This window comes from Mus musculus, chromosome 4, assembly GCF_000001635.26.
Source record: "Mus musculus strain C57BL/6J chromosome 4, GRCm38.p6 C57BL/6J".
Taxonomy (NCBI): Eukaryota; Metazoa; Chordata; class Mammalia; order Rodentia; family Muridae; genus Mus; species Mus musculus.
The window spans coordinates 22769470-22793174 of NC_000070.6; the positions used below are offsets into that span (position 1 = coordinate 22769470).

At 37.4% G+C, this 23705-nt stretch overlaps 1 long non-coding RNA gene across 2 annotated transcripts in view; it reads right to left on the minus strand.

Annotated features, from left to right (window-relative positions):
• Positions 1 to 285: 285 nt before the first annotated feature.
• Gm42262 (predicted gene, 42262) overlaps positions 286 to 23705 on the minus strand; it is a 66508-nt gene continuing 43088 nt past the window's right edge. Inside the window, exon 3 of one of the 2 annotated variants that reach the window (NR_166393.1) lies at positions 286 to 2646. This is a non-coding gene — a long non-coding RNA (predicted gene, 42262). Of the gene's footprint in view, positions 2647 to 13084; positions 13439 to 23705 lie in introns of those variants that run through there. The other variant, NR_166394.1, reaches the window with a different exon arrangement.

The window sequence follows — 23705 nt, forward strand, 5'->3', positions numbered from 1 at the left end:
CTATGGTAATTGAGAGTTTGGCCGCTGTAGTAGCCTGGGCTGGCATTTGTGTTCTCTTAGTGTCTGTATAACATCTGTCCAGGCTCTTCTGGCTTTCATAGTCTCTGGTGAAAAGTCTGGTGTAATTCTGATAGGCCTTCCTTTATATGTTACTTGACCTTTCTCCCTTACTGCTTTCAATATTCTATCTTTATTTAGTGCATTTGTTGTTCTGATTATTATGTGTCGGGAGGAATTTCTTTTCTGGTCCAATCTATTTGGAGTTCTGTAGGCTTCTTGTATGATCATGGGCATCTCTTTCTTTATGTTTGGGAAGTTTTCTTCTATTATTTTTTTGAAGATATTAGCTGGCCCTTTAAGTTGAAAATCTTCATTCTCATCAACTCCTATTATCCGTGGGTTTGGTCTTCTCATTGTATCCTGGATTTCTTGGATGTTTTGAGTTAGGATCCTTTTTCATTTTGTATTTTCTTTGACTGTTGTGTCGATGTTCTCTATGGAATCTTCTGCACCTTAGATTCTCTCTTCTATTTCTTGTATTCTGTTGCTGATGCTCAAATCTATGTTTCCATATCTCTTTCCTAGGGTTTCTATCTCCAGCGTTGCCTCACTTTGGGTTTTCTTTATTGTGTCTACTTCCCTATTTAGTTCTAGTATGGTTTTGTTCATTTCCATCACCTGTTTGGATGTGTTTTCCTGTTTTTCTTTAAGGACTTCTACCTGTTTGGTTGTGTTTTCCTTCTTTTCTTTAAGGGCATGTAACTCTTTAGCAGTGCTCTCCTGTAATTCTTTAAGTGACTTATGGAAGTCCTTCTTGATGTCCTCTATCATCATCATGAGAAATGTTTTTAAATCTGGGTCTAGATTTTCGGTTGTGTTGGGGTGCCCAGGACTAGGTGGGGTGGGAGTGCTGCGTTCTGATGATGGTAAGTGGTCTTGATTTTTGTTAGTAGGATTCTTACATTTGCTTTTCGCCATCTGATAATCTCTGAAGCTAGCTGTTATAGTTGTCTCTGGTAAGAGCTTGGTCTTCAGGTGACTCTGTTAGCCTCAATAAGCAGACCTGGGAGGCTAGCTCTCTCCTTAGTTTCAGTGGGCAGAGTATTATCTGCAGGCAAGCTCTCTTCTTGCAGGGAAGGCACCCAGATATCTGGTGTTCGAACCTGCCTCCTGGCAGAAGTTGTGTTCCACTCACTAGAGGTCTTAGGATCCCGTGGGGAATCCTGTGTGGGCCCTTGCAGGTGTCGGGCGACTCTGCTGGCAAGGTACCCCAGTGCTCGAGTGGGGCGGAAGGGACTTTTGCCCCAGGTCAGGTCCGGGTAGTCTGCTTCCCTATTTACCGCAGTCTCAGGTTCCGCGTGATTGGATTGGGGCCGGCGCTGTGTTCCACTCACCAGAGGTCTTAGGATCCCGTGGGGAGTCCTGTGTGGGCCCTTGCGGGTGTCGGGCGACTCCGCCGGCAAGGTATCCTGGTGCTCCGGTCCAGAATTACCTTCTGACTTAGCCAAATCACTGTAGGGTATATACGCAATGACTCCAAATCAGCATCCCACAGAGATCCTATGTATTCTCTGCAGATGAGAATACATGTGTATGTGCTTGTGTGTATGTGCTTGTGTGTGTGTGTTTGTGTGTATTTGTGTGTAATAATACAAAAGGAGGATGTGATCTTACTGGAGGAGGTGAAAGGATAATGAGAAAGAATGGATGCCAACCAGGTGAAGGGACAGGGGTGGAATGTGGTAGATGAAACAAATGTGAAAAGTCTGTAATGACACATGTGTGAAGTTACCAGATTCAATTCATAGTGTAAAATAAATAAATAATAACATGTTTCAAGTTGAAAGAAAAATAGTTACTAAGACTCAGTTAGACATTGGTTATATAGAAAATTACAAGATGCCTCCTATGAGTGATTAGGCTTGACTTTTTATTTTCAGTCAAGGCTTAGACAGGCCATGAAACTTGGAGGCAGAATACAATTGGTTTGTGAAGAGACTTTATGTTTTAATGAGGATGAAAAGTGTTTATCATCTTTTGGATAATCGTGTAACAATAACAACCCCTGGGTATGGTATTTGATGCCTTTCTCTTTAGGAGGCTCCTCATTGTGTAATATATCAGGGAATATATTCATAATTCATTGGCATGAAATCATTTGTTGTTCAATTATATAAAATGATGATCTTAAGCATTCAAGAATGTGGCTTTTAAAAAACCTGAAACCTGAATAGCTAAAATGATGCATAACACATGCAACAAATTAAGAAGTTGCAATGAATAGATCTGACACTAGTGTTCACTAAAGGTAATTAGCAAACAGTTTGTCACTATTGAAATGAGAAACTGAGGTACACCTATGAATAATTGATACTTGTTGTCCTGTTGACATACGTTACCTGAAGATTTGGGCTTTAATGGTGTAATTGTCTGCAAGCCCCATGTTGCTTTGCCTATGTAGCACTGCATAGCACTGGCATCACCAAATTGTGAACCCAAATTACCTGAAGATATAGGTTTTAACGATGTAATCAATTGTCTCCAAGCCTTGTTTTGCTTTGCCTGTGTACTACTGCACAACACTGTCACCACCAAAGAAGAATGCAGTTCAAAGGAAAGATGACCAGAAATAATTTCAAAGTGTACCTAAGACAGAAAAGAAACAATAATTATGTGGTGAATTATTAAAGAAAAACTTCACTTAAGAGGGAGTGAGGCAGAATAAGAACTGAAAGTCATCTTGGATATATGGTGGCTTGCTGGCCATTCAGAACCATGTAAGACCCTGTCTCAAACAAACAAACAAACAAACAAACAAACAACCAACAAAGAAAAAGGAATGATGAAGGAAAACAACACTTAGTTTTCAAAAGATTACTGTCAACTTGATACAATTATTCTTTTAAAAAAGTAATCATTTTAACTACACTTAAATTGCTATAAACATTTCAATAGGTCCAAAGCAAATGAGAATGGATTTCTTTGCTTTCTGTTTTCTAATACAACTGTGTATAGGAACAGTCCTATGTAGACCAACCCATGAACCTTGGTTTCTGCTACAGATCTTGCAGGCTTCATTGTTCTTTTGGAGGGTCTGCATGGGGAGCCCTGTACTCACAAACCTTACTTAATGCTTAAACAAAACTTTATTTAAAAACAGCTATCAGATATTTACAATCTACAACAGATATTATACACATGTACACAACTATACATATGTATTTTAAAAATAACTATTCAAAAGTGTAGTAAAAAAGAATATTCCTCACATCTATTTTTCTTCTTGTTGCATCTAAGTTAAAACCTGGTGTTTCAGTGTGACATAATGGTGGCAGCATAAAGACATCAGCAGAGCAATTTAAAAGCTGAGGAGTTTACAAGCTGAGATGTAATTTAGCCATAGTTAGTAGCTATTTTCCAGGAAATCTCTTTACACCCAACTATCCTGAGGCATGTGAAATGATTGAGTTTTGGTTATATTTGTACGTACAAAATTCAATTAAAAGCTGTACTGTAGATTGTTACAGTTGCCTTTTTCTATACTTCTCCAAGTTGCAAATTTTGTTTAGGAAAATAAAAAGTTTTACAGATTCGGAAAACGTCAATTCGGAGAATATTTTCCCTGCTTCACTAGAGTGATGGGAAATTCCCTGATTTAACTCAGAATTCCTGCTGTTTCTGAAACTTAAAGACAGGTGCCTGCTTAAGAAAGAACTTGTAGAAAACAACAACAAACTTCGGAAGATTTTTGATAAGGTGTAGTCAGACTCTTCAGGGAGCTTGCGCCGATTATTAAATACCTAATGAGACCTTGCTACCTGCTCACAACTTTTATGATACACTTCAGAAAGACGAAGGTATGCATAGAAGCACAGGAGTTGGAAATAGGTTTCAGCAGCAGCGCCAATCCCAATAGACTGTTAGTGGAGCCCTGGTTGAGATGATCAGCAGGGAAAAGCGGCACAATTCATTAGCGCTGCCTTCCAAGCATGCAGGAGCGGAGGGAACTACAACCACCCTCGCTGGCTCATTAGAACAGGCTTTTAGGAAGGCATTTCAAAGTGAGGCTGGAGATTCGCATCATTTTGTCTTTCTTCTCATCATCAGGAGCCAATTTCTTCTATTTTACCTACAACGCCTATAATAATTCTTTGAAGATGCAGATAAGTGGCAAAGTCTCCTTTGATCACTTCAGACTGTTAAAGTAGAAACAATATCCTTGCCATTGATTTGCCATAAATGCCCCAGGCTCTGAATGTGTATTATATGTAGTGGTATATTAAATCCTTTAATTTCTGGATGTCTATATTCTTACAGCAGGGATGTTCGGTATAGTTAACTTGGTAGAAGAAAAAAAATTTGTTTACCTAACTATAAGTACTGATAATCACATTTTATATTCTTACTTTCTTATTGTGTTGTTTGGATAAAGAAGAGTTTTAGAATCAGCTATCAGAACTAATTACGTCATTTTGGAAAATTTCTAATAAGCTAATTTGCTTTATCATTTTCATCTTAGAAATGATTCAAGTTAGTCCTCAGAGAGAAGGCTTCTGGGTTGGTTCCGGATCCATTCAGTCAGGTTCTACTTCTGAAGTGTCTTCAGCAAGTCCTGGAAGGTGACAAGGAGCAGCGAAAATACTCTATGCTGTCCTAGGAATCACTTCCGATTCCTGACCAACAATTTGGAAGGGATTTCCCATGGTAGGCATAGCTTTTGTTGTTCCCAAATGAGTAAATAACTTTAAGTTGTGTGTGTGTATCTGTGTATACATGCACATATGTATTATATTTGTATATTTAAATAATCAAATACAATACTTTGCTTCCTATAGATTTTTCAAGTATCTTAAGTGTTATTTATCTCTCTACTCTTCCTCTGAGTTACTGTCTCATTCCTCTCCACAATTAAAATATACCTCCTTGTTTCTTACCTTCTCCCTTCATAACACATGTATGTTATTATTTTCCTTTCTAGAGTTCCTTTCTTCTACCCCAAAATCTTTTTTCTATGTTGTTGGTTTCTGTTGTTACTTCAGGTCATATGTTCAAATCAAAACATTAGGAGTTAAAATCTACCAATTAGAAAGAACATTGGCTTTTAACTTTTTGGATACAGTTTAACCATATATTTTTCCACTTGCATACATTTACCTACAAATGTTATTATTTCCCTATTTCTTTATGCCTGAATATAGCGCCATTGGCTACGTGTACTCCGTTTTCATTATCCATTCATCGGTGGATGGCATTTGGGTTGTTTCCATTTCCTAGCTATTGTTAATAGGGTAGCAATGAACTTGGCTGAGCATGTATTTGTGCAGCACAGTGTCACATCATTTGGGTGTATGTAAATAGCTGGGTCACAAGGTAGATCTACTTTTATGTTCTCCAGGATTCCCAGCACTGATTTTCAGAGTGGCTGCACTGCTTTGCAGTCCCATCAGTGGTAAATGGAGGTTACCTCTCACCATATCTTCATCATTATTTGCTGTCAGTATTTATTTAGTATTTCATTCTTAGCCATTGGGTCTGGAATAAGATTAAACATTCAAATTAATATTAATTGGTATTTCCCTAATTACTAAAATTGTCAAACACTTTTTTGTTTGTTTTTATTTTTGTTTTTCGTTTGTATTTCAGGACAGATTCTCACTTTTTTGCCTTGGTTGGCCCGGAGCTTACTATTCACAACAGGCTGGCCTGAAACCAACAGAAATCCATAGTGCTACAGTTAAAGATCTTCTCCTCCATGCCTTATTTGAACATTTTAAAGGTTTTTCTTCTCTTTCTCTTTCTCTTTCTCTTTCTCTTTCTCTTTCTCTTTCTCTTTCTCTTTCTCTTTCTCTTTCTCTTTCTCTTTCTCTCTCTCTCTCTTTCTCTTTCTCTTTCTCTTTCTCTCTCTCTCTCTCTCTCTCTTCCTCTTCCTCTTCCCCCCTCTCTCCCCTCTTCTTTTTCTGTTTCTGTTTCTGTTTGTTTCTGTTTCTGTTTCTCTTTTCTCTCCTCTCTCTCTCTCTCTTTCTCTCTCCTTTTTTAGTTTAATATGCTCACTGGTGAAGGGTATTGCTAATCTTTCATAGGACCCAGTTTTCATTCTCCGCATTAACTTAGTGACTCATAACCACCTGTAACCACAGTTGCTTGGGAGCTGAAACCATCTTTTGAACTCTATGGACACCAGGCATGCTTACAGTGCATATGCCGGAAAACACACAGTCAAAATACTCATCCACTTAAAATAAGTAAATTTAAAAAATTATAAAACATATTTTGTTGGTGTTTCTTTTTTTGAGAGCTATCAGTTCAGATCCATGTCATATTTTTTAATTGGGCGGTTTGTGGTCATGATTCTTTGTTTCCTGAGTTGTTTGTCTTATCTGAATATTAATCATCTACTAATGATATAGCTAGATTCTTTCTGACTCTGTAGGATCCTCTCTACTCTATTGATTATTACCTTTGCTATGCAGAATCCTTTTGATTTTTGTGGATTCCCATTTGTCAAGTTTTGAATTTCCTGAGCAAATGGGGACCTATTCAGAAGTTTTCTTCTAGAAGTTTTAGTATTTCAGGTGTCATATCAAAGTCTTTATGCCATTTTGAGTTGATTTTAGTGTACAGTGATAGATAATGGGTTTAATTTCAGTATGTGATGTGTAAACATCCATTTTCCCCAGACCATTTGTTGAAGGTGCTGCCTTTCTTTTAGTCTATATTTCAGAAGATATTATGAAAGCTTCTATGGAAGAAATGCAATCAATAGTTCTCTCCAGCTGTAAAACCCATAACTCTCAAGAATGACCTGGTAAGGTATCATGAATGATACAATAGTGACATTTTTACACTAGGAGTGACAAGTAGCTAACTAATTGGGTTATGGCTCACTGACTGGTATTGTAAGTCTAGCAAAGTTCTTATGGCTGGAGAGGTTCTAGACCCTAGAGGAACACCTTCTATTATCATTTCCCTAACAATGTAATTTCTAATTGTATTATAAATACTCACCCTTTTCTCTCATCCAAGAAGCTTCCTTTATTGGAGGTTATGAGAGATATCCACAATTGGTCATAATGCATTGAATAAGTGACTGTGGGTTACCTAACCACAACCAGTACCTATCCGTTGTAATGCCTACACCTAAGGGTCAGGGAGCATCCTGAAAGAGAGGCCATGAAAACTAGACCATAATGTCTTTGATATAGTATCTTGTAGATATGACAGAGAGGCTGCAACTATACAATCAATGATATGATTGTCTGAACATGAACTATACAATGACAATAGTAGTTGACAGGCCAATGTAGTTGAGTAAAATTTCACAAGGCCTACTTCTAGATGAAAAGTTATAGGCAATCAATGCCTTTGGAGAGAGGGAGAATCAATTTTCTCCAGTGAGGGACCCTCTGATGCATTATCTGACCTAATGTGCCCACATACATGTGTGCTTAATATTAAATGGATTTGGCATGATATATCTATCTCTATTTTTAATCTCTGTATGTACTGCTTTTATATTTTATGTATTATGTATGAATATACATATTACATATATTTTCATAAGTAACAATAATTAAAGAAGATGAGATCATAGACTTGAGAAGGGAGAATACATGAGCAGTTGTGGGCAGAAAGAAGTGTGGGTATGATACTACTGTATAATTTCTCAGAAACTTTAGATAAAAGAGGTGAAAGTTGACATTCATAATTCTCCTTAGAAAGAGAGAGGAACACTGATCAAGAGTAAGATCCATACAGAAAGACAGTGGAGCAGGTTTGAGATGGTTTCTGGTGGGAGATCCTCTGCTATAGGCCTTTCCAGCATTACTATGGTTGTACAGTTTTTTGCTCCCTTTGTACTGAACATGTCTTATGCAGATAGTATTCAATACAGCGACCTCTAGTCAAATATCCTTGTTAATCTAAATCAATTAAAAATTAAATCAAGTTTCTCAGTTAGGAGGCCACAGTTCAATTCTCAGTAGCTAGAGATGACTGATGCTGACCTCGTGAGGCCTTGTCTGATCCTGAGGGGCCTTGTGGAGATACAGAGTATTTTTTTCTGCTGAACTTTCTAGTAGGGGTCCTATTCAAGGGACCACTCTTAGTGAAATATGGAGGTGGTTCGATTCCTGCTCTGCCTGATCTCACATGCACATCACACCACAAAGATGCAGTTTTCTGCACATCCCACAGAGGCTAATTCTCCCAAGAGGATTCAACTTGCAGGTTTGTCTTTTCTTCACTTGATCTACCATGTCTGTGTATAGATATTCTCAGGACAACCCTTCTATTTTAAGTCTGATCTTTGTCCTCCATTTGTTTCACATCATTGTACCTGGTCAATGAGACTGAGCTAAGGAAGGCAAGGGAGTTTGACAGAAACATCTTAGTTTCCCCATCCTCTTCCCTTCTCAGATTTGATGACAAATTATCACTTGTTGAATTGAACAGTATTATCTTGAGTAGAAACCCAAAGTTTTATAGTAATATTTTACACCAAATTTTAATTTATAACAGACACCATGGCAAGCAATTAATAGCTAACAATATACCATATAAATTGTTGCTTAAAGGTTATGTAAATGTGACCTCTCTCAAAATACTTTACTGTAGTCATCCTTTCTCTTGTGATATAAGACACAAATCCTATGATGAGAGGAAGTAACGGCAATGGCAAAAGCTTTGTGAGATCACGGTAGGCTTCAGCATAAGTGTCCTTTAACATTCACACTACAGTACTGTGGCAGTCAATTTCCTGCCTGAGTACTTGAGTGACTAATTAATATGCATTAGTTGATATAACCTGGATAGTTCCTCCTAAATTGCAAACCTTGGCAGAACAGGAGTGGACGAGGAGAGAACGTGTCATGCAACTCAGAATGGCATGTGACTTAGGGTGACTATGCTTAATAATAATGAGCTCTATATTTCTAAAAGGTAGAGGAACGTGATTTTATTTCCACCATGCCATAAAAAGATAGATTAGTAAATAGATATTATTATTTATACCGACTTGAAACAGAATATCTACATGTATGGAGAACTCATAAGGCAGCCCATAAATATGCAATTTTTATGTGTCAGTAAAGAAAAATTGGCGTTTTTTTTTCTGGAGTTTTTTTAGTTAATATATTCAGGTCAAGGTTGGCTGTCCACTGATCTAGAGGTAGTGGAACCTGGAAGAATAGAGCTGATAAATGAGGCCGACTAAAGTCTTATCCAATAGTCAACTTTATTTAGAGCATCAGACACTTTATACACTCCAGGTTAAGAGGAATCACGTTAACAAAGTGTACAGCCCCAAAGAGCAAATCCCAGGAGGCAGCAAACTGCATGTGTGGAAAAAAAAAACTGTTGTTTTTTATTTTTTTTCTCATGGAGCTATATAAGCAAATCGCAATAGTCAGTTGTAATGAATCACCTGAAATAAACTCACTTCTATCTGCTACACAGGGGAGGGGCACGAAAGCATGATCCAAGAACAACCTTGTGGTTTGGAAGAAACTGAGGCCACAAGACTCTTGTTTGCTTGGCGTTTTCTCACTCATAGTCATTAATATCCAAATGACATGACTCCAAATGTAAAGCATAAAGCCTAAGATGAAGGACGGTTATTATATCAAAAATATAGGAGCTTTAGTATGCACACTCAAACACCCACCCTCCCACACCCCAACCCACACCATTGTGTGTATGTGCATAGGCCTTTGTGTACCCTTCTGTACATGAGTTGGTTAGAGTACTAACTCTATGATTGTTTCTACTTTATTAATGACAGGTTGTCATTGGTGACTACAGCTTTGTGCACCAGACCAGTAGACCCTGGAACATGTGGATATTATCCTATTTGCAATGCCAATTTTGTCTTACACGTGCTGGGATTATAGAATAGTGCTTCGCACCGTGCTCTGACTTGGTTCGGGGTATCAGAATCCAGGATCTCATGCCAGCTGGTGCTCTACAGCCCTTGAAAGTGCATGTTTAACATGTAACAATGTTCTAGGACATGTTGTTGAAAAGCCTCATTCTGAATATAAAGAATAAAAAACCTGGGGTGGGGGTTATTGTCATATACTTCTGAAGGATAATAAAGGCATATGAATTGTTACATATTCTTTGGGCAGTAAATCTGGGGCCATAGTGCAGCAAGATCATCATGGTCATGTACATTCTAAGTGTAGCTTAAAATGAACAACTTAACATTGAAACGACTAAAAGAGCAGAGGCAGTTCTTCCAAATGGTGTGTGTGTGTGTGTGCGCGCGCGCGCACGCACATCTCTGTGTGCGTGACTCTGTGTGTGAGCATATGTGTGTGTGTGTGAGTGTCTGTGTGACTCTGTGTGTGATCATATATGTGTGTGTCTGTACGTGTACGTGCACATGTAAGTTTTTAGTCTTGCTTAACAAAAACAAAAACAAAAGAAAACAAAAAGAGGCAAAATTCATGAATGACTAGAACATATTTGTACCAGGAAACAATTGCTCATTCACAGCATTAAAGAAAAATCATCAGGGCTATACAGAGAAACCCTGCCTCGAAAAACCAAAAAAATATATATATATATATATATATAATATATATATATGTGTGTGTGTGTGTATGTGTAGAAATGTTTTATCTGCAGTCATTAGTGGAATCATGGTTGATTGTTTTATAGCCCACTCTGTGTTTGGAATCATCTTGGGTTCAAGGAGCAGATGCTGTGTAAAAAGAGGTCTGGCTGCAGGCACCTGGCCTTTGCTGATGCTAGAGCACTCTCTTGACACCCCCTTATCTGGAGACTTCTGTGAGGCCCACTGATTAGCAGCAGCCAGGAAGTCAAGGACTGAAAAGATGGTTGACTGACTCAGCGGGTAAAGCTCTGGACATTATATTACCCCTGGCTTGAAGCATACGGAATCAGTCCTGAGGCTCTCAAAGGGGAGGAGAAAGAACCTTGCACAGCTTGGCATGGACAGTCCGTGTTTGCTGAACCAAAAAACAAATGGCACAAAGACATCTAAATTTACAGCTCCAACGGAAGCACTGAGCAAGGCTAATTCAGGGTTCAGGAGGCTTAATTCAAAATGCAGTCCGTTTTATACTTCAGCATTTGCCTTGTCCAGGGTGTGAAAATATTTTACATTAATTCTATATGTTTGCATCTATGAATCTTTATTTTTATAGCTGTATGCCTATATGTGTATCTATATATGTATCTAAAGTAATTCATTCTTTTCTTCTAACTGAAGCTGTCTCAACAAATTATTTCAAAAGTATAGATATAACTAAATTAATTAACACTGTTTTTAATAGACCCTTTAACATTTAAATGATGCTTGTAAATAAAAATTTATATTTATTTTATGACAAGCATGTTACTCATACAAGAGCATTGAACTTTCAGTACTTAAACTGCCCCCTTCAGTCACTATATCATGTAAATACGAAGTCACACTTTCTCCCATACTTATGCTTTCTCTCCTTTGTCCTCTAAAATGTTATTTAGAAACACAAAAAGACTTCTGAGAATTTGCTAATGAGCCTGAATAATTATCAGAAATATTAGAATTTAAAAATTAAATTCCAATGAGTTAAGATAAGGTAATTAAGTTTAAAAATTTTCCAATATTTCCGTTTATTGGTGAAGAGTGTCAACCAAAGGACTAAGCCTCAGGACCCCAGTCCCTTCACAGGTATGTGCAGGTAATGGCAATGTGTGTCTGCGAGAGTTTCTAATACTGAGATCATGTGTAAAAACTTTAAAACATGCTGGGCAAGGTACCATTTAATGGGTGGTTATTGTAATTGCTATTTCAGGCTAAATATTTAAATACCTTCATAAAAACACAGACATTACAGTAATTCAAGAAATGAATGCTACCCTTCCTCTTCAGAAAATTGCAGGAAGTCAGGTGTCTTAGTCACAGTTTCTATTCCTGCACAAACATCATGACCAAGAAGCAAGTTGGGGAGGAAGGGGTTTATTCAGCTTACACTTCCATACTGCTGTTCATCACCAAAGGAAGTCAGGACTGGAACTCAAGCAGGTCAGGGAGCAGGAGCTGATGCAGAAGCCATGGAGGGATGTTCTTTACTGGCTTGCCTCACCTGGCTTGCTCAGCCTGCTCTCTTATAAAACCCAAGACTACCAGCCCAGAGATGGTCCCACCCACAAGGGGCCTTTTCCCCTTGATCACTAATTGAGAAAATGCCTTACAGTTGGATCTCATGGAGGCATGTCCTCAACTGAAGCTCCTTTCTCTGTGATAACTCCAGCTGTGTCAAGTTGACACAAAACTAGCCAGTACATCAGGTTAATTTCTTAGAAAATAAAAAAAAAAAAGCACATGAAGTCTTTCTAAAAATTCTTCACCATAAACAAGCCTATAAAAGTTTTGATTACGTTTGGTATATATTGATATAAAATAATGTACTCTTTTCACCTTTTCATGTTCCAAAATATGCATTATCTTAGATTTGTAAGTAAATTTTTGACAATTTTTATTTGAGTTGAATTTTATACTTTATGTAATATTTTAAAAAATGTATAATATTCAGTGTTGTGAAAGGTTAACTATATTTAAATGCCTTTTCCTTTTAAATACACACCTTGCCTCTGACACATTTTTTTAAGCATAACCTTTAGTTTGACACTTGTTATATAACTGTTATTTGTTTATTGTAGAATCTTTGGAAAAATAAAGTTCAAAAAATGAAATGAAAGCCACCTTAAGGTCAGTGCCCAGCAATGACAATTTTCCATTTCCAGTGCTTCTTGCCACATTTTGCTCCATTAATATGTGTGAATCTATGTATGTGTCGCATTGCTGAAACAAATGGCTGGGGTATCATTGTCCTTCTAGAGACATTAATACAGGGAGGCAACGTCACACACTGTGTTCAGATCTTGGCTCTCTAATAATTAATGGTCTGTCAAAAGAAATCACTAATCTCTCCTCCCTCAATTGACATGGGAACAATAACACTGAGGAGTTGTGAAACTCCTCGGTGTCTTCAGTAACACATTTAAAATAATATTTTGGCAGTATACCATATGTTATTAAATAACGGTCGAAACAGATTTTAAGGGAAGCAGAGAGTTTTTTTTTTTTTTTTCAAGAGTATGTTATAAATAATTTAATTAGTTTCAGTTAGTTAACTTTTGACTCTAGTTGGCAAAAAAGCCAAATGGCTATAATATAAATATATATATTACATATTATATATATAATATAATGGCTTAACGTTCCAAGCAATACAGAGATGAGCTAGCCCAGCATCTCCACTGTGGCTTCGGGGATGGTTCAAGTTGCTGCTTCTCTTCCCTTTCCTCAGCATGCAGGCTTTGTGCATGTGGTTTCAGACTGTGCTTCTGGTTCCTAGGTGCTGCATTCTTCTACATTTGCACGAGGGAATGCCCATGATGATAAGAAGCAGCAGAAAATCTCTGACTACTGTTAATGATAAAAACAAGGTGAGCATTAGAGAAGGCTGGCTTGCTTTTACATCTTATTGGCCAGAAGGGTGTCAACTGCTCATATGAAACCACCAATAGAGCTAACATGATTCTGGCAGGTTTCTCAAGTCCTGAGTAGCCAGTGGATCCTAATAAATACCATTGTCATACAAAGCATCTGAAGCATGAAGGGAGGAGTCGAGGGCTGTACCAAAGCCTCTAGGATGTCTGCTACATTACTATCATAGTTCAGCAGTTTTTATTTCATTGATCAATTTTACTGTGAATATTCCCAGAATCCCATCTCTAGTCAAACTTAACTGTGCACATCTTTGTATTCTAATTCAAGTTTTTAGAAAACTGGTTAGGTAAATGTCTTATTGATTTAAGTCTCTGGATATACATTGTCTAGTTACCTACTAAAATACAGCAATAACCTTAGTAATTGTCATAAGTTTATAGATACATATATATCTACAAATCACAAACAAAAACAGCTTTTACTTCAAAGAAAATAAGAAATAGTTTATTCTAGAGCCAAAATTGAGTGACCATGTTCCAGGAACACAAATATAGCTTATGGTAAATTCCATGTTCCCATGATTTCATGGAGATTTTAGGTAACAGAACAAAGAAAGTCATAAGTTAAAGTGCTTTTCAAATGCATTGGTGGAAACAGCAGGTAGGTGGTTACGGAAAAGAAGGAATCACTATAGAGAATCGCTGCTATCTAAAGACAATATTAGCCTGTAGGTTGGTAGAAATTAGTGGTCTGTAAGTCAAAAGTCTTGAGGATTTCACAGGATAATCATAAGGACATTTAGCAGACCTAGAGGTGGATAGTGAATGGGTATTAAAGGATTAAACATAGACGTTCAACATACCAAGCACTCTACAGTGACTGAAGTTCTATCAGGCAACTTTGTAGAAGGCTCAATATAAAATGTACTACACTCCTTTACAGGGACTTTACTCATATGTCTATTTATCATGCCAGCTGAAACATATATATATATATATATATATATATATATATATATATGTGTGTGTGTGTGTGTGTGTGTGTGTGTGTGTGTGTGTGTGTGTGTCTTTGTGAGGTAAAATTGATATTATTTTATTAACCTGTATCTACAATAGCTTTCCTTGCTGAACTCTATATTTCTTTTCTTTAATTATTTATTTTTTTATTCTTTAATCCTTGTTTATAGTCCAGACTTCATCCTACTCCTGGTCTGTCCCATGACTCCTAGCCATACCATACCTCCTCCTCCCCTCGTCTCCACGAGAATGTCCCCACCCTATCAGGCCTCCACATTCCCTAGGACCTCAAATCTCTTGAGGGTTAGGTGCATCTTCTCTCACTGAGGCTAGACCAGGGAGTTCTTTGCTGTATACGTGTTGGGAGGTCTCATATCAGCTGGTGTATGATGCCTGGTTGGAGGCTCAGTGTCTGATAAATCTCAGGGGTCCAGGTCAGTTGAGACTGTTGGTCTTCCCATGGGGCCACCCTCCTCCTCAGCTTCTTCCAGCTTTTCCCCAATTCGACCACAGAAGTCCCAGGCTTCTTTCCGTTGGTTGGGTGCTAGTACCTGCATCTGACTCTTTCAGCTGCTTGTTTGATCTCTCAAAGGGCAACCATGCTTGGCTCCTGTCTGTAAACACACTGTAGTATCAGTAAAAGTGTCAGGGCTCTGGGCCTCCCCTTGAGCTGTATCCCAATTTGGACCTGTCATGCTCTTCTCAGTTTTTGTCCCTGCAGTTCCTTCAGACAGAAACAATTCTAGGTCAGAGATTCTGACTGTGAGAAAACAGGACTGAAGTCCAGAAAGCCAGCAGAATGGAGACAGGCAACCTTGGGAGGTAAGAGGTGGGAGACCTCTAGAATGTACCAGAGACCTTGGATATGAGAGACTCTCAGAACTCAAAGGGAGGGATCTTGTATGAAGTGCTCTACAGTGGGGAGAGCAAACTAGTAGAGTCAACTCTAGTGGAGGTAGATCAAGTGGAGGGATGAGGTTGACATCCCACAGTCGAAAGCTCTGAACTCTACATTTCTAATACTTCAGTCACAGATTTTAAGACTGGTTTCTCTGTGGATAACCATACATGTTAACCTTCCATTTTCCATGTCTATTCTTTTCTTATTCAGATAATGCCCTTGTACATACTATGGAGTACATTCAATATAATGCTGAGAAAAGTGAAAATTGCATGCATTTTTGTTCTACACTTTTATTCTTTACTTAAGGAGAATGCCTCTAGTATTCAATGTTTGTATTTTTTTTCATTCTTTTCAAAACTTAATTACAAACAGAGAATTCTGTAGTAAAGATTTGTTATGGTGAAAATAAGGGGTTGATATTCACCATGTTAGAAAGGGCAATTTGCAAATTCATCTGGAATAACAAAAAACCTAGGATAGCAGAAACTATCCTCAACAATAAAAGTTGCGTTACAGAACAATTGTGATAAAAACTGCATGATACTGGTACAATGACAGACAGGTAGATCAATGGAATATAATTGAAGACACAGAAATGAACCCACACACCTGTGGTCACTTGATCTTTGACAAAGGAGCTAAAACCATACAGTGGGGAAAAAAAAAGACAGATTTTCAACAAATGATGCTGGCTCAACTGGCAGTTAGCATGTAGAAGAACACAAATTGATCCATTCTTATTTCCTTGTACAAAGCTCAAGTCTAAGTGGATCAAAGAACTCCACATAAAACCAGAGACACTAAAACTTATAGAGGAGAAAGTGGGGAAGAGCCTAGAAGATATGGGCACAGGGGAAAAATTCCTGAACAGAACAGCAATGGCTTGTGCTGTAAGATCGAGAATTGTCAAATGGGACCTCATAAAATTGCAAAGCTTTTATATGGCAAAAGACACTGTCAAGAAGACAGAAAGGCAACCAACAGATTGGGAAAGGATCTTTACCTATCCTAAATCCTATAGGGGATTAATATCCAATATATACAATATGCTCAAGAAAGTGGACTCCAGAAAATCAAATGACCCTATTTTAAAATGGGGTACAGTGATAAACAAAGAATTCTCAACTGAGGAATACAAAATGGCTAAGAAGCACCTGAAAAAATGTTCAACATCCTTAATCATCAGGAAAATGAAAATCAAAACAATCCTGAGATTCCACCTAACACCAGTCAGAATGGTGAAGATCAAAAACTCAAGTGACAGCAGATACTGGCAAGGATGTGGAGAAAGAGGAACACTCCTCCATTGCTGGTGGGATTGCAAGCTGGTACAACCACTCTGGTTATCAGTTTGGTGGTTCCTCAGAAAATTGGACATAGGATCCAGCAATACCACTCCTGGGCATATTCCCAAAAACATATATTTTGGTTTTTCAAGACAGGGTTTCTCTGTATAGCCCTGGCTGTCCTAGAACTCACTTTGTAGACCAGGATGGCCTCGAATTCAGAAATCTGCCTGCTCTGCCTCCCGAGTGCTGGGATTAAAGGCGTGTGCCACCATGCCCAGCTTGCTCCAACTTTTAATAAGGACACATGCTCCACTATGTTCATAGCAGCCTTATTTATAATAATAGCCAGAAGCTGGAAAGAACCCAGATGTCCCTCAACAAGGGATGGATACAGAAAATATGGTACTTTTGCACAATGGAGTACTACTCAGCTATTAAAAACAATGAATTTATGAAATTCTTAGGCAAATGGATATACCTGGAGGATATCATCCTGAGTGAGGTAACCCAACCACAAAAGAACTCATATGATATGCACTCACTGATAAATGGATATTAGCTCAGAAGCTCAGAATACCTAAGATACAATTTGCAAAACACATGAAACTCAATAAGAAGGAAGACCAAATTGTGGATACTTCCATCCTTCTTAGAAGGAAGAACAAAATACCCATGGAAGGAGTTACAGAGACCAAGTTTGGAGCAAAGACTGAATGAATAACCATCCAGAGACTGCCCCACATGGGGATCCATCCCATAAACAACCACCAAACCCGGACACTATCGCAGAAGCCAATAAGAGTTTGCTGACAGGAGCCTGATAAAGCTGACTCCTGAGAGGATCTGCCAGTGTCTGAATAATACAGAAGTGGATACTCCCAGCCATCCATTGTACTGAGCACAAGGTCCCCAATGAAGGAGGTAGAGAAACTACCCAAGGAGCTGAAGGGTTTTGCAGCCCCCTAGGAGGAACAATATGAACTAACCAGTACTCCCAGAGCTACCTGGGACTAAAACAACAACCAAAGAAAACATATAGTAGGACTTCATGGCTCTAGCTGCATATGTAGCAGAGGATGGCCTATTCGGTCATCAATGGGAGGAGAGGCCCTTGGTCCTGTGAAGGTTCTATGCCTCAGTATAGGGGAATGCCAGGGCCAGGAAGCTGGAGTGGGTGGGTTAGTGAGCAGGGGGAGGGAATAGGGGATTTTCGGAGGGAAAACTAGGAAAGGGGATAACATTTGAAATGTAAATAAAGAGAATATCTAATAAAAAAGGAAAAAATTCAAAAAGAAAGAAACTGATCATTTACCTCTATTGCACTTATCCTATAATTGAATGTGACTCAGTTTTATAGTGTAATATGATTATGATTGATGGCTAACATGTTTCTAATGGGGTTCCTGGGATAACTGCATTTTTCACTATGTTTAATCACTATTCTTATATTTCTGGCTACATGTAAAATGCTCTTTGTAAATCCCTTACAGTAAGAAGAGGAAACTAAGTCATTATTCCTGTAGAGAATGATGTCAAGTCACAGACGAGAGCTCCTATTTGTTGCTAAGGTTATGAACTTAAATTCATTTTTTGTGTAGTTTGAGATGTGGGCTGTAAAGTCAAGGAAAAATAAGGCTATGTTTTTCTTTATTGTCCTCAATAATATTTATTGTTAATAAACTTGTCTTAATTGTCAGGAATTAAGTTATTACCACTTGCAGGAAAAAAAGTAGTTGCTTTCTAAATGTTGGTAGCAATGCAAACTCTCTGGGCTCTAGGGGAACCCTATGACAGTGGACTGATGACCTATGCTTAGAGTTGAAGGGTCATTCCGCTGTCATATGAGGGCATGCCAATCCTAAATCAATGTGGTGTAAGTAATACTATAATGACAAAGTGTCAATTTAATGGTCTCTCTGAAGGGCTAATTGGTAATTATTTCCTGAGATGACAGGCCATTGTTTCTCTATGGTGAAGGATAGTGAGAATGAAGAGAGGCCTGATTGGATCCTTACAAAGAGATGTTGTTAAGATAATAGGTACTCGTTTCTCTAGCTGCATATGTAGAAGATGGCCTAGTCGGCCACCACTGGGAAGAGAGGCCCTTTGGTATTGCAAACTTTATATGCCCCAGTACAAGGGAATGCCAGGGCCAAGAAGCGGGAGTGGGTGGGTAGGGGAGAAGGGCGGGGGTGTAGGGTATAGGGAACTTTCAGGATAGCATTTGAAATGTATATAAAGAAAATATCTGATAAAAAATAAATAAAAAGATAATGAGTACTAACTTGGAATGAAGATCAGTAAGAACTGAGTAACACAATTAATATTTTCCAAGAATCTATTATGCACAAGGGATATTATATCCTATTTAATCAAAAATTGTCATTGAGAATGTCTTCATAGAGGAGGAAATTGAAGCCCCAGGAAGTGAAATATCATGCCAAAATTGTGTAGCTGGTAAGGGTTTGCGTTGGAGCATATGCAATCAATACATCCTTAAAGCCTAGGACATTTTTCACTTTACAGATCTAGGGCGTGTAAAAGGAACAGTCAAAAGTAAAAAGTTCGGAAAAAAAAAAAAGTAAAAAGTTCATGTAACTAGGAAACATATGCCTAATAAAGGAGGTCAGAACAGAAATTAATTTTTGACATTCTCAGAAGTTCTATATCTAGAAATTAATTTTAAAGAGGCAGTCATGGATATGAGGATACACACACACATATCTATATCTATATATCTAATCTATATATCTATAGATCTATATATCTATAGATCTTTATAGCTAGATAGCTAGATAGATCTATAGATCTATGTAGCTATAGATCTATAGATCTATATCTATATATAATGATATTCAGTATGGTATAAATAAATTTGGTACAACTTCAATGATACAAAATAGATCATTATTATTAGTCATGCAAGATTAAGGAATCACTGAAAATGAGAGAAATATCTAAGTGATATTTGCTGTGTTTAGCAATGAAGTTTTAGACACAAAACCAAATATGTATTTCTGGAAAAAATGTATAACCTGGATATAAGTAAAATGGTATGGAATAAGCAGGCAGTATTGATATATTTAGGAAAATATAAATTTAGGAATACATAAATGAAACCTACTCAGTTGTGTTCCATTATGCACGTGCGTGCTCTCTCTCTCTCTCTCTCACACACACACACACACACACACACTCAGATACATCTTTATATGGGCATCTGTAATAACAATTAAAGAAAACAAGACCATGAATTTTAAAGATAGTAAGGTGGGGTACATGTCAGGGTTTGGTGGGAGGAAAGGGAAAGGAACATTATGTAAATATTTTATAATATCAAAAAGTTGGGAGAGATGGTCTTCCCCAGAGAAGAGCAAAACAAATAGTTGCCCACTGCCAAATGATCAGCCCTGAAAACAATATCCAAGTAACAGTTTATAGACATAGTAAGTTAAATTTAGAAATTTTTGTATATAAACATACACATATATTTATACAATTATAATTTTTAAAAGGCCATAAATTTGAATAATAGGGAAGATATATGGGTGAGTTTGAGGGATGGAAAGGAAAGGGAGAAACATTGTAATTAGATTATAACCTCAAAAATACAAAAATACAAAAGAAAGAATGGAGGGCATATTCTTTGAAATAAACATAAAAACAAATAATATACAACTGAGTAGAATCATATTAGGTGGATTAAGTCAGTCTTCCAAGCATTGCACATTTTCTTTCATTTGAGATTTAAAATTTCATATAAATACACAAAATTATGTATGTGTATATTGCATATGAGATTTGAAAGTAGAAATGAATCTATCTAAGAGGTCAAAGGAGAAGAATGGAATTAGTAGGAAAGAAAAGGGGGTCATAAAGCATGAGAGAGGTGACCTGAATATAGAATGTACACATAAATAGGGGCTTATCTAAAAAATAACAGTGAAATTATTTCTAAATGAAAAAAAATATTTAGGTGGATCTACTATCTGATGAGGAGAAAATGTCCCAACTAGACATCGTATGCCATTAAGTAAAGCCTCTAGTGCCAGGAAGACCCAGAAAGACAAACATGGTAGGTACTCACTTATAAGAGGACAGTAGCTGTTAAATAAAGGAGACTCATTTTATAATACACAGGCCCAGGAAGCTTAGGAACAAAGGTCTCTACACAGGATGCATGAGAAGGGGAAATAGAATAGATTCTGCTGGTGGACTAGTGGCAGGTGGAGATTGGTACAGGAAGATTTGGGCACATGTCAGATATGGCATAAGGGAAGCAAGTAGTGGAAGAGATGGCTGGATTTTGTGCAGTTGTGTGTGTAGCCCAAAAGACTATTGAATTTGCTAGCCGGTGGTTCCCTCTCAGGGGTGGAGTATTGGTCCCTATTTGTGAAGGTACCACTACCTTGGAACACAGGACTCCAATAACTGATATGGATCTGACATGAACACTTCTCTCTGTCTCTGTCTCTGACTCTGTCTCTGTCTCTCTCTTCTTTCTTCTTCTTCTTCTTCTTCTTCTTCTTCTTCTTCTTCTTCTTCTTCTTCTTCTTCTTCTTCTTCTTCTTCTCCTCCTCCTCCTCCTCCTCCTCCTCCTCCTCCTCCTCCTCCTCCTCCTCCTCCTCCTCCTCTTCCTCCTCCTCTCCTCCTCCTTCCCCTCCTCCTCCTTCTTTTTCTTTTACTTCTTTGTATCTTTTGATCTAGCTTCCATGGTAGTAGAAAATATTATGCAAGCTGCCAAGGGTAGGGAACAGTTAAATAATCTAGACTCGGCTGCAATAACTGTGAAATACAATAACCTGAATGGCAAGATATCTCTTAAAAGTGCAGTACACAGCATTGACATGATAGAGGGAACAATAGATGTCTAATTGGACTTAAGGACCATCAGTGTGAGGGAAATAATGCCTGGTACTGGAAATCTAGCCAGCTTCTCTGGCAACTGAGGTCATAGATCTTAGAAAAGAACATACTCATGCTATTTTGCTAAAGCAGTATAATTCCTTAATACATTTCCAGTCTTATCCACACACCTCCAGATAACTATACCCATCACCTCCTAAATAACTCCTTTAACTTTCTGGCAATTTTAGACTTAAATGTGAAATAATGTAAGCATACTCGTAGTGATCAGGAACAGAAGTGACTTTCCTCCTGCTGACTCCCTTCATTTTCCCCTTAGTCTTCCTCCTCCTTTTATGTCCCGTCTCTTAAATTTATGTCTTGCACAGGTGCTCTGGGCTCTTGCTTGTAATGACTATGTCACATCCCAAGAGACAGAGTTTGGAATCATATCAGACTTCGGTTTTTCCAGCTCCACTTCTGTGAAATTAAAACCTTTGGAATCATCAATTAATTATATCATCAATAAAAAATGTCATATAGTTTTTAAAAATTCTTTGAAAACACTGTTGTCTAAGGATTAGGATTCATGTTATAGTTGAGAATTCAAAGCTTACATTGCTTTTAACCTTTTAAGCTTTATTTCTGAGGAGAGTTATGTTTCTTCCCAATGTTTCCTACAAAAGCTGCCTTTTATTTTTACTACATAATGTAGTAAAAATATTTTTTACTATATTTTGTGCATCTGCTTTGTACCTTAAACTTTTGTTGTAACTTGACACTCCATATTTAATGTCCACAGCTCCTGAATTCCTATTTTGCTTCAAGAATTTAATCAATTCTTTGAAAAATTTTCTGTTTTATTTTTTTCTATGAGAATCCATCCATTTCTTTTCTTCCTCTAGAACTGGGCTGAGACTCCATTTTAGCATTCTTAATAATCTCCTTTGTATCATGTCATGTGACTGATGTCTAGATTGTTTTACCTTGTATACCAAAATATCCCTTAAGATATAGCCTATACTTTTGTGCCATCTGCAAAACACCAAGTGCGGTTCTTTGCACCATGAAAGGCTGTTAAAATTGAATTGATTTACATTATATTGTCATTTGAAAGTGCTAACAAAATACCACAAATGGTGTCCATGCGAGATGCTTTGAAATTAAATGTGAGTACAAATGAATTAATGTCAAAAAATTTTAAAAAAGATTAAATAAATTAATGGCAACATGCTCTCAATTAAGCATCACTTGCTCTGCCGTGAAGTTTATCAAGACTCACCTTCCTTGTGTAAGAACTGTGATCAGAATGCCTGGTCTGTAAATTAAAGGTAAGTGTTTCTTTCTTATTTGCACCAAGAACATAAGACAAAATGATAAAATCAGTGTCACAAGAACTCTACTAGATATACCATTTAAGATGAAATGATTTGAAATCATTTTATATTGAAGAGCATGCATGTGTTAGCATATGGATATGTTGTGGGAAAAAATAAAATAATAGTGCTCTAAAGGTGATTGTTTTATCATTGTAATATAGAAGAAAATATAAAATATGTTTTGACATTCATTTAGGAAAGAAACTAATTTTATTCCTGGTGGATTTATGAAAAAATTAATAATAACTAATTTTCTTCTTAAAGTGTATTATCTATCTATCTATCTATCTATCTATCTATCTATCTATCTATCTATCTATCTATCTATTTATCTATCTATCTATCCTTCTATTTACATGTAAACCTGCATGATGGAAGAGTGCATCAGACAGAAGAGGGCATCAGATCTGACTATAGGTGATTGTAAGCCTCCATGTTGTTGGTAGGATTTGAACTCAGAACTTCTGAATGACCAGCCAGTGCTCTTAAGTGGCTGAGCCATCTCTCCAAGAAAAAAAGTGACTATTGTAAAAATTCATTCATATCACAATAAACATCAAGTAACATTGTTTATGACCCATTTTGAAGAATCTACTATTATTTCTTATAGATCTATGTGGCACTCTAGAAGTACAAGACACTGTCCATGGTCCTTAACCTTGTATAACACCAGAGCTGCAAAGGCCTAGACAGGAAAAATCCAGAAGAGAAATCCTTTCCTATGCAGCATCTTCTCATAATCATTTAATTTTCCACGGTATTCAAGAAGGATTATTCTGCTTAATTCTTATTTGTTCATTTGCATAAAAA